The sequence below is a fragment of the Anthonomus grandis genome, chromosome 3 (assembly GCF_022605725.1).
Source record: "Anthonomus grandis grandis chromosome 3, icAntGran1.3, whole genome shotgun sequence".
Taxonomy (NCBI): Eukaryota; Metazoa; Arthropoda; class Insecta; order Coleoptera; family Curculionidae; genus Anthonomus; species Anthonomus grandis.
In genome coordinates this window covers 10,836,944-10,853,543 of record NC_065548.1, presented here as the reverse complement: position 1 = coordinate 10,853,543, position 16,600 = coordinate 10,836,944, and positions in this window count along the sequence as shown.

Sequence of the window (16,600 nt, the reverse complement as noted above, 5' to 3'; positions counted from 1 at the left end):
GCTATATCTTTCGGATATTTTGATAAGTATCAAATAAAACTCTGTTCAATACTGACTTAATTTTGGTCACAAGAAGTCTTAAATTTTTCTTAAAGTGCCAAAATGGGTACTCCGCCTATGTTTGAGTTTTTTACCTCACTAAATTTTTTGACACACTTAAACCTATATTATATTAGATATGAGCTGCTAAATATTGGGTAGCTAATTCTTCTTTTAGTTCTTTTAAATGTTCACTTAATCTCATTGTTCGTATATTGTATGTAGCAATGTGAGGTTAGCTCAGTAAATCTAAATAAAGCCTATTCTTAAATTTTTAGAATTCATTTGTACACTAGAAGAATCAGATCCTTCTGACATCCTTTACTAAAATTACAAAATTAAAAAAACTATTCAAAATCTAATATTAAGAGATCAATGGGCACATTTTAAAGAGAAAAGCTCACCATATCCATTTAAATTATGCATTATTTTTGTAAAATCTATTTTGTTAAGAGCACATCAAATGTTATGATAATGAGCACATAAATTTGTACTTTACATATTATAGTTCATTTGACTTTTTCTCCTATTTCTATTTAATATGTTAATGCAAGACCAAAGCCAGATTTTAAAGTAAAATACATACATCATATACACTTAAGTTATGCCTATAATTTATGTGAAAGGCATTTTGTACAACATGGGTGAATGTAAAGACACTAACTATTCAGGGACTAGATGGAAATACAATGTCTTATCCAAACATTAACTTCTAGCATTGATCTCAAAGACCATCTTTGGTTTTCCAATTTTCTTTTTCCCATTTCAATTGTTATCCTTCAGAGTTACAGTTTCTAAATCCCCCTGTAGTTATCCAACTTTATGACACGAGCATGGTTTCTTACGTCTCGAATACTTCCACTTCTCCTTCTTCTTCTTCTTCTCTTTATCTGTTTCTTCTCGTACGTCGTCGTTCGGTGGTTTGACCTTTCTTTTCTCAGCCTCAGACCTGATATGGATATGAAAATGCCGAACGATTTACGCGCCTACAAGTGCCCGCCCGCCAGGTATGGCACCTTGTTTTCTTTCGTGTTGTGCGCTCGTGAGACTTCTTTGCATTTATTTGTAATCCGAGATGAGATGCGTTTTGTTCTAAGCCAGTTAGGCTCGTTATTGTAATAAGGATTACCGATGAATTATTATATTTGAATATCTTTTAGATCGCTGATTACTCGGGTTCTAAATCGTGTTATGTTTTATGTAACGTTATTTGAATTGTGAAGTATCATTTCTGTAATGAGATTAAAATATTGTGTGTTGTGTTTTTTTTTTATAAATCTCTATCCCAAATTAAGAAATATAGCCTTAAGGAACTTATTAGAAAATGATTAAATGCTTTAAAAAAATAATAATAAAGGTTATAACACTGGGTGTTATTAAACGGTATAAATCTTTAAAAAAAAAAAAGACGATTTTTCAGAATTAAATTGAAAACTGCTTATTAAAGGGATGCCAATAGGATAAGACAACCTTGAGGAGACGAGGCATATTTCAAAATATTTATAAGCATTATAATCAAGCTGTCTACAAAGCAACTTATCCGTACAGCCAGTATGTACTTTTTATTTTAATTGCCGACACACAATTTACATACTACTCTTCGATATAAGAATACGACGTTGGATTTATTACTAATGAACCAATAAATAATCTTTTAACATCGTTGGCTTTTACAAAGTGCCGCGTCGCACATTTAATGGAAATAACTTACATAAATTACTTTCAATAATATACCGAGCCGATGAGAATGGCGGACTTTCTTATTGTTTTTATTTGGTTTGTAAATATAGGGAATATTATAGTGCTCTTTGTTGAGGAAATAAGTAAGTTGACTTATATCGAAACAACACAGAAAAAATTAATTAATGAATTCTTAGCAACTTCTGTGTAAATTATGTGTCATTTCTCTTACTTTTTTTCCTTTTCACTCTTTTTGTGCCTGCCAACTGAAGAAAATGAAATCAGAGGAATAACAAATATAATAATATCTACTTTTTAAGGGATTATTAGGTGGTTTCTTAAATATTTTTGTCGGAAATTTCAGAAATATTATCATCATTTGTAACTCTATAACCCTTGGTCGGTCTTGGTTGACTGCACGATTAGTCTCCATCTTTTTCCAACTTGCATAAATTCAGGGTTGTATTCTTTTCCCCTCGCTCTAAGATTTTCAACGATGTTCTTTCTCTATTTCACTAATATCCAAAATCACCATAGAAGAAATACAACTAGCACTATCCCGAATGAAGAACAAGAGAGTACCAGAGGTGATGATATTATTCCAGAAACATTGCAGAACCTTTAGATGATTGTACTACATAAAAAAGGTGAAAAGTTAAAAATAGAAATATATCGACCGATTGGTCTCTAACGAGGATAATAACAAATAGACTTACCAATAAATTAGATGATTACTAGCCTCCTGAATAGGCTGGATTACGTAAAGGTTTTAATGCAATTGAATATATTCAGTCAATTCAGTCATTGGTAAAAAAATACAACGAATACAACGAACCACTACATCTTGCTTTCATTGACTATAGTAAGACCTTTGGTTCCATAGAACAATGCAAAAGTTGATCTATTGAAGATTATATACAGTGCATCTCAAAAGTTATGTCTAAATTCATTTAAAATTCAGGGGTGTGTTTGAAAAAAAAAAGCTCGGATCCGTCGATTTTTATTTCAAGTTGCGCATTTTTGTACGTACAGTTTGTAAATACAGGGTTGCTCAAATACAAATTACGACCATCAACTTCATTTTTTCAAATGAAAGCACCTTTTTTTTATTTCATCTTTGAATTTCTCGTGGAATTCTACGTATGTTTCATGCCTCATGTTCTATACCTAAAGTCAATAGTTATCGAAAAAAAGATGATTCATGTAACAAATAAAAAAAGAACAAAAAGTTAAATGTTCCAAATGGATGCCATTCACGGCTTGACCATATCCAAGGCGATCAATAAAGTCTCGTTGCACATTTTCAATCATTTCCGGAATTATAATTATTTCCGGAATATTATTCTCTCTTTCAAGTCGTCTAGATTATTTGGCCTATTAACAAATACCTTCGACTTGAGGTATCCTCACAAAAAAAAAGTCCATTGGTGTTAGATCAGGCGACCTAGCAGACCATTCTATAGGTCCTCTCCTTCCTATCCACCGATTGGGAAATATTTCATCCAAAAATGTACGCACAGTGGCAGCATAGTGCGGAGCAGCTCCATCTTGCTGGAAAATTAGTTCTTCGTCAGGATAGTCTCGGTCAGGCTAGTAATGCTGAAACTAATTCAAATTGAAAAAAAACGAGATACACTTGTCCCGTTAAAGTCTGTTCAAAGAAAAAGGGACCTATTACTCTTCCGCGCACTATTCCACACCACACTTTTAGTTTTTGAGGGTACTGGGTGTTTACCTCCATCATCCAATGTGGATTTTCTGTTGCCCAATATCGACAATTTTGTCTGTTCACACTACCATTCAAACAGAACGTGGCTTCATCGGAAAAAATAATATTTGTTACTAAATTATTATTTAGATTGCACATGTTTTGTAAGCGTTCACAAAACTCATTTCCCTTATCGAAATCGTCATCAAATAACTCTTGCACAGGAATACCTTTGTAGGGGTGATATTTGTGCTTTTTAACTATTCGGTGAACTATAGATTTCGCCATGTGTAAATTTGCCCCAATCTGCGACAGAGGAGTGCATGGATTTTCTTCCAAAGAAAGCAAAACGTCAAGTTGTTCATTTTTATCTCGAGTAGGACGACCAGATTTCGGCAGATCTCTAATATGACCGCATTCTCTAAACTTAGCCTCTATTCTACTCACCACCTTTTGACATATGGGAGGACGATCAGGATGGATTTCATTGAATAATTGAGCAGCTTCTCGTTGAGTACGTGTTCTATCACCAAACCCAACCATGCACAGAATTTTTATTTTTTCTCGTTCCGTTAACATTACCATTGTGAAAACCGCAACTTTGCTCGTACACTTTACACTTTACAATATCTGTTTGGCGTACAACTGTCATACAGTTTCTATGAAAATACACGGTCACCAGCCAACAATAAAAAAACACGAATGAATGGAAATTTGCTCTGTATAAAAATTCTCAGAGATAAGGTGAACTTCAACAATAATGTTTGGTCGTCTTTTTTTCGATTGTTGACTTTAGGTATAGAACATGATGCATGAAACATACGTAGAAAATACGTATAAAAATGCGCAACTTGAAATAAAGATCGACGGTTCCCAGCGTTTTTTTTTCGAACACACCCCTGAATTTTAAATAAATTTAGACATTACTTTTGAGATGCACTGTATAACAACGCTAAATCAACAATAAAAGTAGCAGAAGATACAGAAACTAATAGAATTCTAATAAAAAGGGAAGTTAGGTGACTACATCTTACCAAAATTGTTGACTCTTGCATTAGAAGACGTTTTCGTTAACGGGAAGTATCTAAACCATCTTTGCTTTACGGATGATGTTGTCATAGCTAGGATATCACTGAATAACAGGTAATGTTGGAAGAGTGAACCTAATGGAATGAACCTAATGTAATGAACTTAAGTAAAACAGAAATTATGACTGCAATTAAAAATATTGTTATGTGTCTTGGCAATTAGGTCATAGAGAAAGTCAAGTTTTACATCTATTTGAGATATATTATTAAATTGGGTAAGGAAAATCAAACCCGCCGAAACTAATAGACGAGTCCGACAAACATGTATAGCTACAAGTAAACTAGCACATTGTATACTAAAGGATAAAAAGACCCAAGCAACACATGATAAATAAACGTTTATTTTTGGTTTACACCAGATGTACATTTTTGGTTGAACTTCATTTATGAATATCGGATAAAATGTCCGCATGATATATGTTGAAGAATTTAATATTATGTTTATGGTTTAAGATGTGTTTTATGCTTCAGGGGACATATACCAGTGGCGTCCATAAGAGATTTATCGTAAATATTATTCAATAAAAAGAAGTACACCATTGCATTTTTCTAAAATAAATTTTATTTTTTAAATCCTTGTTTAGTTTTGAGCAAACTTGTATTCTTGAGTCTTTTATATTTTTATATCTTATTTGGTAAAATTATTTTTTCATACACGTTAATGCATTTCTTATTTTTTTCTAGATTTCATTGTGTATGCTATTCCATTATTACACTATAAGATATATACGTATATGAAAAGTATATCGTATCCTACACAGTGGCATATATGTGATATCGCGGGGTTATTTTATCACATATTTGAGGTGTAGTGATGGAGTGTAAAGACTAGCTATGTAAATCCGTTGTCAATTTTTTTAAATGTCGAAATTTTCACGCTTGTCCAAACAGAATCGTATATATATTATATACGTATATTCTACAGTTTAATAAATATACCTTGACCATATACGGTTGATAAATATACCAATAGTTTTAATTTAAAAACTGTATTCTTGAACATAGATAATGAAAAGTTGTATAGAACCAAAAAAGACTGAAATTTTTTCAAAACTTAATGACTTATCTTAAAAAAACTGAATTTTTACTTATTTGCGATAAAAAAATGCACACCTGTAATTTTCATAGCGATACGCCTTGTTTTCGAGAAATAAAATAGGGTCTTTTCACATGTTACTTGAAGACCCTTAAGGTTATGTGAGAAAAATATAGATACAAAAATTATAGGTTTTTTCTTACAAATAATTTTTTTAAAAAGCATTTTTTTCTCAAGCCATTATTTTCTGCAAAAAAACTGTTTTTTATCAATTCTACTTTTACCCCCCCACCCACCCCACACAACTTACCAGTAAGAAATTGTTTTGAAAAATCATTGTTTTCCAAAATAATACGCATCAATAACAGCTGGTTTCATTTAATATCTAATTTTATAACACACTTTGTTTATTTAAATTTGATATAATTATATATATTATTATGTATATTAATAAATATTTAATACAAAAAAGTGCTAGTATATTGGATATTATAAACGGGTTGTGTTGAAGAAAATCAATGTTTTTGCAGAAAATATATATTCAATATTTAATTTAATAACACTGTTCATTTAAATTTGATATGATTTTATATATAAATATTAAGAAAAAAACAGCGATATTAGATTGGATAATATGGACGAATAACAGTGATTTTTCAAAAGAATTTCATCAAATATTGAAGGTGTACTAACCGAGTTTAAAAACTAGATATGTAAATCCCGTGTCAATTTTTTTAAATTTCGAAATTTTGTACCTTTTGTAAACAGAATCGTATATAATATACGTATATTCTACCGTTTAATAAATACTCCTTGACTCTATATGGTTCATAATTATACCAAAACCAAAAATTTACTAAAAAATCGTTAAATAAACATTTATTTAATGATAATAATATATGATAGTGGTCAATACCTGTATAATTCGTTATGACTTACGGAATAATGAAAACAAGTACGCTTACCATAAAATCAGCTAATAGACTTAAAACAAAGCAAAGAGCCATCGAACGAATGATGTTAGGACTAAGTCTGCTTGATGTTAACTAACATTTATTTCACCACTTTATTTAAAAGGTTTTCGGCGTTAATTAAAGCTTTAGATTTGAAATAGAAATGCTTAAATTTGGATCTCTGATATATTTTCCGTTAACATGACAGCCTGTTGCATATAGCCAATATGTTTATTCAAATTTCCTATTCCATACATCATCACGAAGATTTTTAAACTTATCAATGTTAATAGAAATTCATTTCATAAAAATTGTAGTATATCTTAATTAAATAGAATCAATTTTTTTTTTGAAAGGGGAACTTTGGTCTTGCAATAATTCGTTTTGGTGTATATTTTAAAAAATTTCTCCATATTGTTATCCTTATTTGAGATGTTGCAATATCTGGGATTTTTCGATCAGGATAATGATCGAAAATTTAAAGAGTCATATTTTTAACAAAAGAGTTGAGAGATTCTTAATAAGATTAGATATAAGAGATTAAACAAAGCAAATTAAATTAAGAGCATTAAAATAATATGTAAATTTTTTGGATATATTTGAAGGATAATTTGGTATTTTTGTAGTTACTAACATTTAGGGATCTTAAAAATTAAAAACGTACGTTTGTGATATACAATAGTTAAAATATCTTTCCACAAATTGGACACCGTCCGTTATATTAGGGCATAACTTAAGTGCATATGGTTGCTTTTTCTTTAAGACTTGGCCTCGCAATAGATAGTTTTTGCACATTTATTAGCCTTATACATATTAAGAAATTAGATTAGGTAACAAGATTTTATATATTATTTCCAGCTATTTTCCCACCCTTCCCACGTAATTTATTTCGTATGCAATAGAAAATAATTAACTTGTTTTTTATATGAAAACTAACCAGATTCCCAGTCTTTGTCCTTTTAAAATAACATACTTCATTTTCTCCTGCTATCCATTTATAGATGTTTGCGATCTATATCATGATATCCTCTTTCTGCCTAAACCTCTTTTCCCTCTATTTTTCCTTCTATTCCTAGTTAAAGCAAATAGTACTTTTCCCAGGTACGCTGTTTTCTTGCCATTTATCGTGCCTATATTGTACCTATCGACTTCAAAATGTCCTGGTTAATTTTTCTTACTATCCATGGGATTTTCTAGATTCTTCAACAGATCTACATTTTAAATGCTTTCAGCCTATTTATTGTGCTAGCCTTCAATATTCAGCCTTTGATACAATACAATAATATGGACCATACGTCCATATATACCATACGTTATTCTGAAACTCAAAGGCGGAGTTTCTAAAGACATTTCAAAATCTTATGAGTTCCTCGCTTTTTTTATCCAGGATTTGGTTTCTTATTCTAAAGACCAGTCTTCACCTAACCGAGTTTGCAGACTGTAAAACTTTTTCACTCGTTCAATATCTTCACTATCGTATGAAAGTTTTGCGTTCTAGAACTCATTTAATTTGCGGGTGATTACTAGAATTTTTGTATTTTTTATGTTGAACCTTTGAAGGTCATTTATATTATCTGCTATCAGGACTGCATCATCTGCATAATGTATATTGTTAATTCAGGTACCATTTACTTTTGACGCCACATTGTTCTTCTTCGAGAGCTTCTTGGAAGATGATTTCAGAGTAAATGTTAAACAGTTTAAGTAAAGGGAGGACACATCACTATCTTACACCTCTGAAAAATGTTTGTGTCTTTGCAACTTCCTTGTTAAAGCCAACTGCAGCTGATTCCAGTACAAATTTTCAATACAGCATATGCCTTTTTGATTCAAGTCGAGTCGCCTCAGCACATAAACCAGTTTATGATCTATCTATCAAAAGATTTTCGTAATCTATGCACATCACCATTTTTTTTCTGATCGTAACACTTCTGGACCAACACTTTCGCTTTTAGATTATCAGAGTGTGATTTACTAAGCTGATCAATCTTTAATTTTCACGTATTATTGTGTTGTTCTTTGGGAGTAGAATAAAAAGAGATATAAGCCACTTTGTTGGGAATTTTTTCTGTGTTGTAAATTTGGTTGAGCTTTTGGAGCCTCTTAATACTTTTCTTGTCATGTAAATCTGGTCCAACTATTTCTATTTTCGATTGCTTTATTAATGTCTTCTATTAAAATTTACGGCACAGACAAGTGATGACTCATATTAACTTCTAACTTATGTCTATTATCTGAAAAGAGATTGCTCTCTCTGTTTTTGTTATATTTATCATCTTTTCTTCCATGTCATTCCATGCATTATGAAGGTCTTCTCAGTTGGTTGTGATATTACAAACGTATTAAAATACTATATTTCTCTATATTATTACACAATAATTGCTCATCAAGATTAATTATACATAGAACAACCGATAGACTCATACAAACTACTACTTTTTTTTACCAAACAACGCATTTTTAAAAATTAATTTTTAACCTTATTAGTATTAATGAATGTTTTAAAAACTGGTTAATATAATGACCAATACCATTTAATATAATCTATTTTACGACAAAATTTAAATTTAATAAGAAAAAACCTAAATATCACACCGACAACTATGATAATAAAAATGCGCATCTACCAGTCCATACGGACAAGCTGTAATTAAACATAAACTTTAACCTCAAATTAAATTACCATTTTATAACTAAATTTTAGAATTATAAAGGATTTAGTTGCTAACTGGATCGGCACGTCATTTTGCGCGAAATTCTGACCGAAAGCGTTATGTTAATATGAACGTTTTAGTGAATTATCATTAAGTAAAGGTAAAGATCAAGGTTGCAAAATGACTTAGAAACTTATTAAAATTAAAATTACTTAATTTTTTATGTTTGCTTTTGTATCCAAAAATGAGAATGTTCGAACAATTTTAGACGCTTAGTTTCAATATAATGTGATACAGGGATATTAATAATTAAATTAATCAGTAATTACGGAAATACTTCGGTGTTTTATGTTCTAAAGGATAACAGAGAACATATTTTACAGAACGTGGCTTTTAAGTAGAATTTCTTTTTTAAAATTAAACACGTTTCACATATTTTAAGGGTGAGATCTTGTCAAATTTGGTACAAATGAAAAGTTACATCATATCCATTTAGATTATGCATATGCATAACTTCAATCTTTAAATCTGCTAAAGCCATACTATTTGGGTAAATACAATTAATTATATGCTTCTTTTTTTTTTAAATACTTGGTGGTTGAATTAATCAATTTTAGGTAATTGTTATACCCCTTGAAAATAAAGAAAACTTATTTTTATTTTTTTGAGATGGTTAAAATTGTTTTTTAAAGTTTAAAAGCACATTTTTCTGAACCCAAATAGATTACCTACCAAAAAAAATTACTTTAAACTATATAAATATTGATCACCATATAAAAAAATATTGCCTAATAATAAAAGCATTGTTATCCTTTTTTAAATAGTTAAGCTATTATTGAAAATCTTTTTTTCTTCAAATATAGAAACCAAATTGTTATATTTAATTAAAAAATATTTAGCAATATCGGGCATGAAATACAATTAAATATGTTAGGTATAAAAAGATGTACCGTAGCCATTTTAGTTATGCATAATGCATCACTTAAATTTATATTACTTTGAAAATAAAATCACATATTTAGGTTTATTTAATTTTTCAATAAAAAATTGTGTTATGGTATACATATTTACAGATTAGTGGTGTTATTGTCTCAAAATCTGACGAAATGGTACAAAAACATCTTGTTCAGTTTTCTGTAAACTATAAAAACGCCCAATAAAACACAATAAAAAAACAACACAAATAAAAGTCTTGTGAACAGACATTTATAATTCCCCAGGCAGGCCCAATATTGATGGGTCTACATAACCTGTCCTAATCGGTCTGACTCGGTCGTATAAATGCGATTCAGAGAATTCATCTCGCGATACCCTTAAACTAATAACCAACCTGTAACCTTTAATTAATTTTGTTTTAGTTTGCCCGATGCTCAAATTCAACATTACCATAATAAGTTCGGACTTGAATAAAGAACCTGCCTCGAACCTCTCAGAGTAAATAATTATCACATACGTGGTAGTTTGATCGCTATAAATGGTCCTAATATATACCGTCAAACTATTTATGCATGTTTTATTTGAATATACAGGGTGTCCATTCTAAGTATGTCATAGTTGTATTGAAAATCATTATCAATAGCGATGGAAATTGTAAATGTTGTAAAAGGTCATGTCAAAAGGTTCAAGATCTCTTACCTGCAATGACCCTAAATTTTTGTAATTTTATTCATGTAAAAATAGAAAGAAACTTTGGTAATAATAACCAAGCTTATTTCATAAAGAGAGAAATACATAATTTTCATAATGCACACGTATATACGTATATACTAATCTACATGGAAATTTCATTATTAGTCTTATAATTCTGCCTCAAAGATAAACAGGAGAGATTTATAAGCAGCATCTACAAACATTTTGCCGGACTTATTGGAATTTATTAACTTCTTTAACTTCACAGAGATATGTGGTTTATGCCATCTTGGTGCTCCACTAAATTTTTCATTAAATGTCAGAAATTATTTCAATAATAGGTGAAGATATTAACCTTTGTAAATTGGCCTTCGCGTTCTTGAGATTCGACTCCTGCATTGGATTTTTCCGAAGTCCGTGGTATACAAGATAACGGTAAATAATTAAGAAAAATTATAGCAACTCATTCAAGATGCAACAAATAATTTTCGAGCCAATGCAAAAGTTACGCAAAGAGTTAATTATAATTTTCTTAGTCGTGTAAATCTCTCTATTATCTTTATATGAAAATGGGGAACATTTTGAACAATTTTTATAAAATCATAAAATGAATCAATTCATTTCGTGAAGGGAAATAGAAGAACTGAGACCCATTAGCATAAACAACATTAATATTCCACATAAAAATCAAGTTATTAGTATTTAGGAGATAAAAACTTAAATTATAGCAGACATGTAGAAAATATTACGCAAAAAGCGAAGAAGGATCTAAACGTAATCAAATTCTTTTGTAGAGTATGGTGGGGTGCAGATCCTTTTACACTAAAAACGGTTTTTGGAGAACTTGTATTTTCGCAGTTGGATTATGGACGTTTCTTATTGAAACCAATTTCATTAAAAAACCAACAAAAGATTAATTCAGTTTTACTCCAAAGACTTAGAATTATATTGAGATGCATGCGATCAACTAATTCCCAATTCCAGCGTTATTGCAGAAGCAGGGTTTATTAATTTGGATCATAGACGAAAATGGCTCGCTGTAAAATCTATCTCAAAAATTTACAACATTATAGATCATCCACTTCTACCCAATCTCAGAAGCATTAAAGAACGTAAAATGCATAATCCAAATTATTAGAAAGGATCAGATATACCATATTTGGTGCAGGCTATGGACTATTTTAGTCCTTTTAACAATAAAATAAAAAAAGAGGAAAGCTTGCTTTAAGATAGAAAAAGAAATTAAAATTAAAAGTATTCCCTATATTAACCTTATCTCCAAAAAAACTATTTTAATATCAAAAGAAAATTTATAGGGTAGTATTTAAAGAGTACAAGAACGGGATTGGAAGTCCACTGTCCAATTAAAAACTACAATTATTCAGAGAGAATTATCGACGAAGCAGATATTTCTACTGCAAAAATTGTTACAATTAATGAGAGCATATGTTATGCTCTACGCTCTGATATTCACCATGCTCCAATCCTTATCGACTTTCACACTCAAAGTGCATTAGAAAAACTTAGATAGAACAAAAAAATAGATCCAGAGAATGATGAAATTACCCTGAAGACTAAGTCAATGAGATATTTAACCTGAATTTTTAAATTGGATCGAATCCTGGACTGCAGATACTTTAGCTAATATCGGTAGAGGACTCAATATCCCAAAAAAGCTGCTTCTTAAGCCATCTCATCTTCTTCCCACATTAAAAAAAAATAGAGCTGAATATTCAAATAATTGGATAACCAATAGGGTGAAGGGTATCTGGTACAGGCGAATTCAACCCACATTTCCTAACAAATCGTGGTACAAAACTTTCGAATTTATTGATAGGAGACATATTACCTCTGTTATTAGGTTATTGTTTTATCATCCCAACATCTTTATAAAATAGGTCTTAAAACTGATCCACTCTGTGAATGTGGTAAAGAGGAGGATATAGACTATATATTTTTAGGTTGCCCAATTAATCCAATTCAAAATCTTGATATGTATGAATTATTTATAAACAAAGGAATTCCAGCGCCAATAAATATGGCTATAATTCTCTCAAAAGTTGATTTAGAAACTGTTTTGATTATAAATAAATTTCTTAGTATCAACAAGTTAAAACTCTGATTCAGGATTCAATTATGTCGACTATTGACTCTTTAGCAATATTCCAATCAATTACCTTTTCAATAAAATTGTTGAAAATGAATTTTTGTAAGAAAGCCAAAAATGAAAATCTTATCAAGTTAAATACATACGTGTTGTCTTTTCAGTGGTGTGTATATCCTGTATTGTCCTGAATTATACCCAAAACCCTACTTTGTATTGTAACTGTATGACAGTAAAAGTAAAATCAAACGCCCTGTTAATCGGAAGCAAGTAATTATGTAGAGCAAGCTAGGGATATAGTCCAGAGCCATAGAAGAAGAAAAATGCCTAGAAAACTATCGTTAACGTAATCGATTGGTCATAGTAGAAAACTACACAATTTTATTAAAATCGGAAGCAAGATGGTGACCATATTGCATTTTTCTAAAAATCTTATTCTTAGATTTATCTCGATATTTTAAAAATCCCTGTAGATATCGTGGATTTTAATATCGCATCTGATTAGGCTTGGAACAGCACAACTTTTTCGCCATTTAACCGAAACTATATCTCTTACCTCTTACGAAATCCCCATGTATATCATTTGATCTGGGACACCCTGTACATGTACAAAGGAAAAATAAAGCGGTTCTTCTTTTTAAAAATATACAGCGTTTTCTGTTTTTAAAAATATAAGTTTTTTATTTTTATCCCAAATCATTATAATCAAACAAATTACCTATATAATTTTATTCTATGGAAAAAACCTCATCAAAACCCTTTTTTACTTTTTCAATATGTTAAGTATTAACGGAGATAAAAGAGGGCTCCCAAAATCCAAAATTTCCAAAATCACTTTATTGATCAAAAACTATGAGAGCTGTCAAATTTTTGACAAATTCATAATTCGTCACATAAAAAAGTAGCACAGAAAATCGCAAGGCTCTATCTCTTATAGCAACCGAGATAGCCTCCAAAGTGTCCCAATTTGGACACCTTGTATTGTTAAAATTACCAAAAAAAAAATATCTTTTTAAATGTTTTAGTTGTGGTTCAATGGTAATCGTGCCGATAAAGGCGAAGGACCACTTAACTCAATAAACAGCAATAAAAATCTGAACGACCGGACACCCGAGAGGTCGTTCCGCCGGCCCTTTTTCCCCGAATCGGTGGTGACCGCCGCCGCCACCGCCGATTGATTCGAACCTTCGACAAGCGAGAATCTTCTTCTTCTACTTCTTTTTCTTCTTCTTCTTTCTTTGTCCGCCGACGTCGTCGTCGTCGTCGTGGTCGTCAGCCGGCGTGGCCGCGGGGCAGCCCCGTTTCGGCGGCTGGCCCCATTTAAGGCCGTTTTGTCGTCCTCCCCGACCCCTTCATGCCGCCCCACCGCCCCCCCGGTCCGCCGCCCGGCAGCCTCGTCGCCGCATTCCGGCGGCGGCAGAAGCAGCAACGTTGCCGGCAACAAACAGTTTACGCATTCATTAGTGATCCGCACCGCTCGCTCCTCCGCCATCACGCCACGCCGCCGATCTGAACCGGAGCAGCTTTTGTTAAAATCGTAGATTGGCGGAGCGAATGATGCGCCAGGGGTATTAAATTACCAACTTATACTGCCCTTAAATTTCAAAGCCAACATCTTGGACAAAATCATCGTTCGTTACCCAAATAGCACAGATACGTACTAAAGACGTATTATGTACCCCAGGCAAACAAAAGATGTGTCAAAACCTTGACAAAAATGTCAGCAAATGACTATAATAGGGCGACATTTCTGATTACTGTTTGGTTTACACCGAATTAAAGTTGCAAAAAACACGCCCTCCCGCATCCTTTCATCCATCACCATCGTTTTTGTAGACTTTCTTAATGACACTTTTAGTATAAATTGGCAAGATATATTTAATCTGTATGATGTGGATGAAATGGTTTCCTTTTTTAAGCAAAATATGACTGATGTTTTTAATATTCATGCAAAACTTCAAGATTCACCAAGGCCAGAGCCCATTGGATGACTGGTAATATACGTTTCATGATAAAAATGCGACAAAAAGCGCTTACAAAGTACAAAAAATTAAAAACTGAAAACTCTTTTAATCAATATAAGCAAATTAGAAATATGGTAACAAGCGCAGTTCGAAATGAAAAAAAATCTTTTCTCAATTATAAATTTAAAGAGGATCCGCCCTCATTTTGGAAAACTTTAAAGTGTCTTAATATAACACCTAAAAGTTCAAAGTTACCAGCTCACTCCAATACCGTTATCGATGCTGAACAATTTAATTCTTTTTTTATTAATAGTACTCCGAAAACGAATTCATTACCTCTTAATAATAAAATAAATACCAAATATATTAATAAAGTACACCCTCATGTTGAGAACAAGTTTAAGTTTAGGGAGATGAGTGAGAGTGATATTGAGGATATAATATCTAAAAAAGGGTGTTTTTTTGAGAGGTATACAAATTTGAAGTGAAATAAAACTATAAAAAAAATTATTGACATGGTATTTTATTTAAAATATTGTTATGCCATTAGTGCTTAAAAATGATTTCGGGCATATGAGCGCCACGGCTGGTTCGAATGTAGCGTAATCGGGAATTCCAATTTTCGACCACTTTTTCAAGCATCTGGGGCCGTATCTCAGCAATAACGCGGCGAATGTTTGCTTCCAAGTGTTCCAACGTCTGTGGTTTATCTTTGAAGGCTTCACATATTCCCAAAGAAAGTAATCCAGGGGTGTGAGATCACACGATCGTTCCAGGGCCAGTTCACAGGTCCATTGCGTGAAATTATGCGATCATGGAATGTTTCCCGCAATAAATTGATAGTGTCACGCGCTGTGTGGCATGTTGCACCATATTGTTGAAACCAAAGCTCTGCCACATCAAGTCGGTTCAACTGAGAAACAAAAAAGTCGGCAATCATGGCTCTATAACGTTCTCCATTGACTGTAACATTCTGGTCGTTATCATCTTTAAAAAAATATGGGCCAATGATTCCTCCTGACCATAAAGCGCACCAAACTGTGACTTTTAATGGATGTAAGGGCGTCTCAACAAAAGCTTCTGGATTTTCTCCACTCCAAATTTGGCAATTTTGCTTATTGACGAAGCCGTTCAACCAAAAAGTTGCCTCATCGCTGAACAAAATTTTGGATTGAAAAAATGGGTCAAGCTGAATACTGTTTTCCGCCTATTCACCGAAGTACGGTGCGCATAATGGTCACGCGGTTTCATTTCTTGCACAAGTTGGATCTTGTAAGCTCGCAAGCTAAGATCTTGCCGCAAAATCTTCCACAAAGTGGATGGTGCCAGCCCCAATTGTTGTGCACGATGGTGAATCGACTCATTCGGGTCCTCTTCAACACTATGCTCGACAGCAGCAATAACTTCTTCTGTGCGCACTGTATGGCGTCTTTGTGGGTGCGTATTATCAACTAGAGTATGCGTGGTACGAAAACGATCCATGGTTTTTCGAATAACTTGCTCGGATGGCCAATTATGTCGACCGTAAAATGGACGCAGCGCACGGTAATTAACGCGAATTGAACTATGATTTTCAAAATATATTTGCACAATTTGAAAGCGTTGTTCTGGAGTAAGTCTATTCATTGTGAAATGGCAAACTGTACTGACCACGAATACACTACCAACTGACAAATTGACAATCACCAGAAACAGTTTTGACAACTTAAAATCCAAACCTTTAAAAAAAACACCCTTTATAAAGT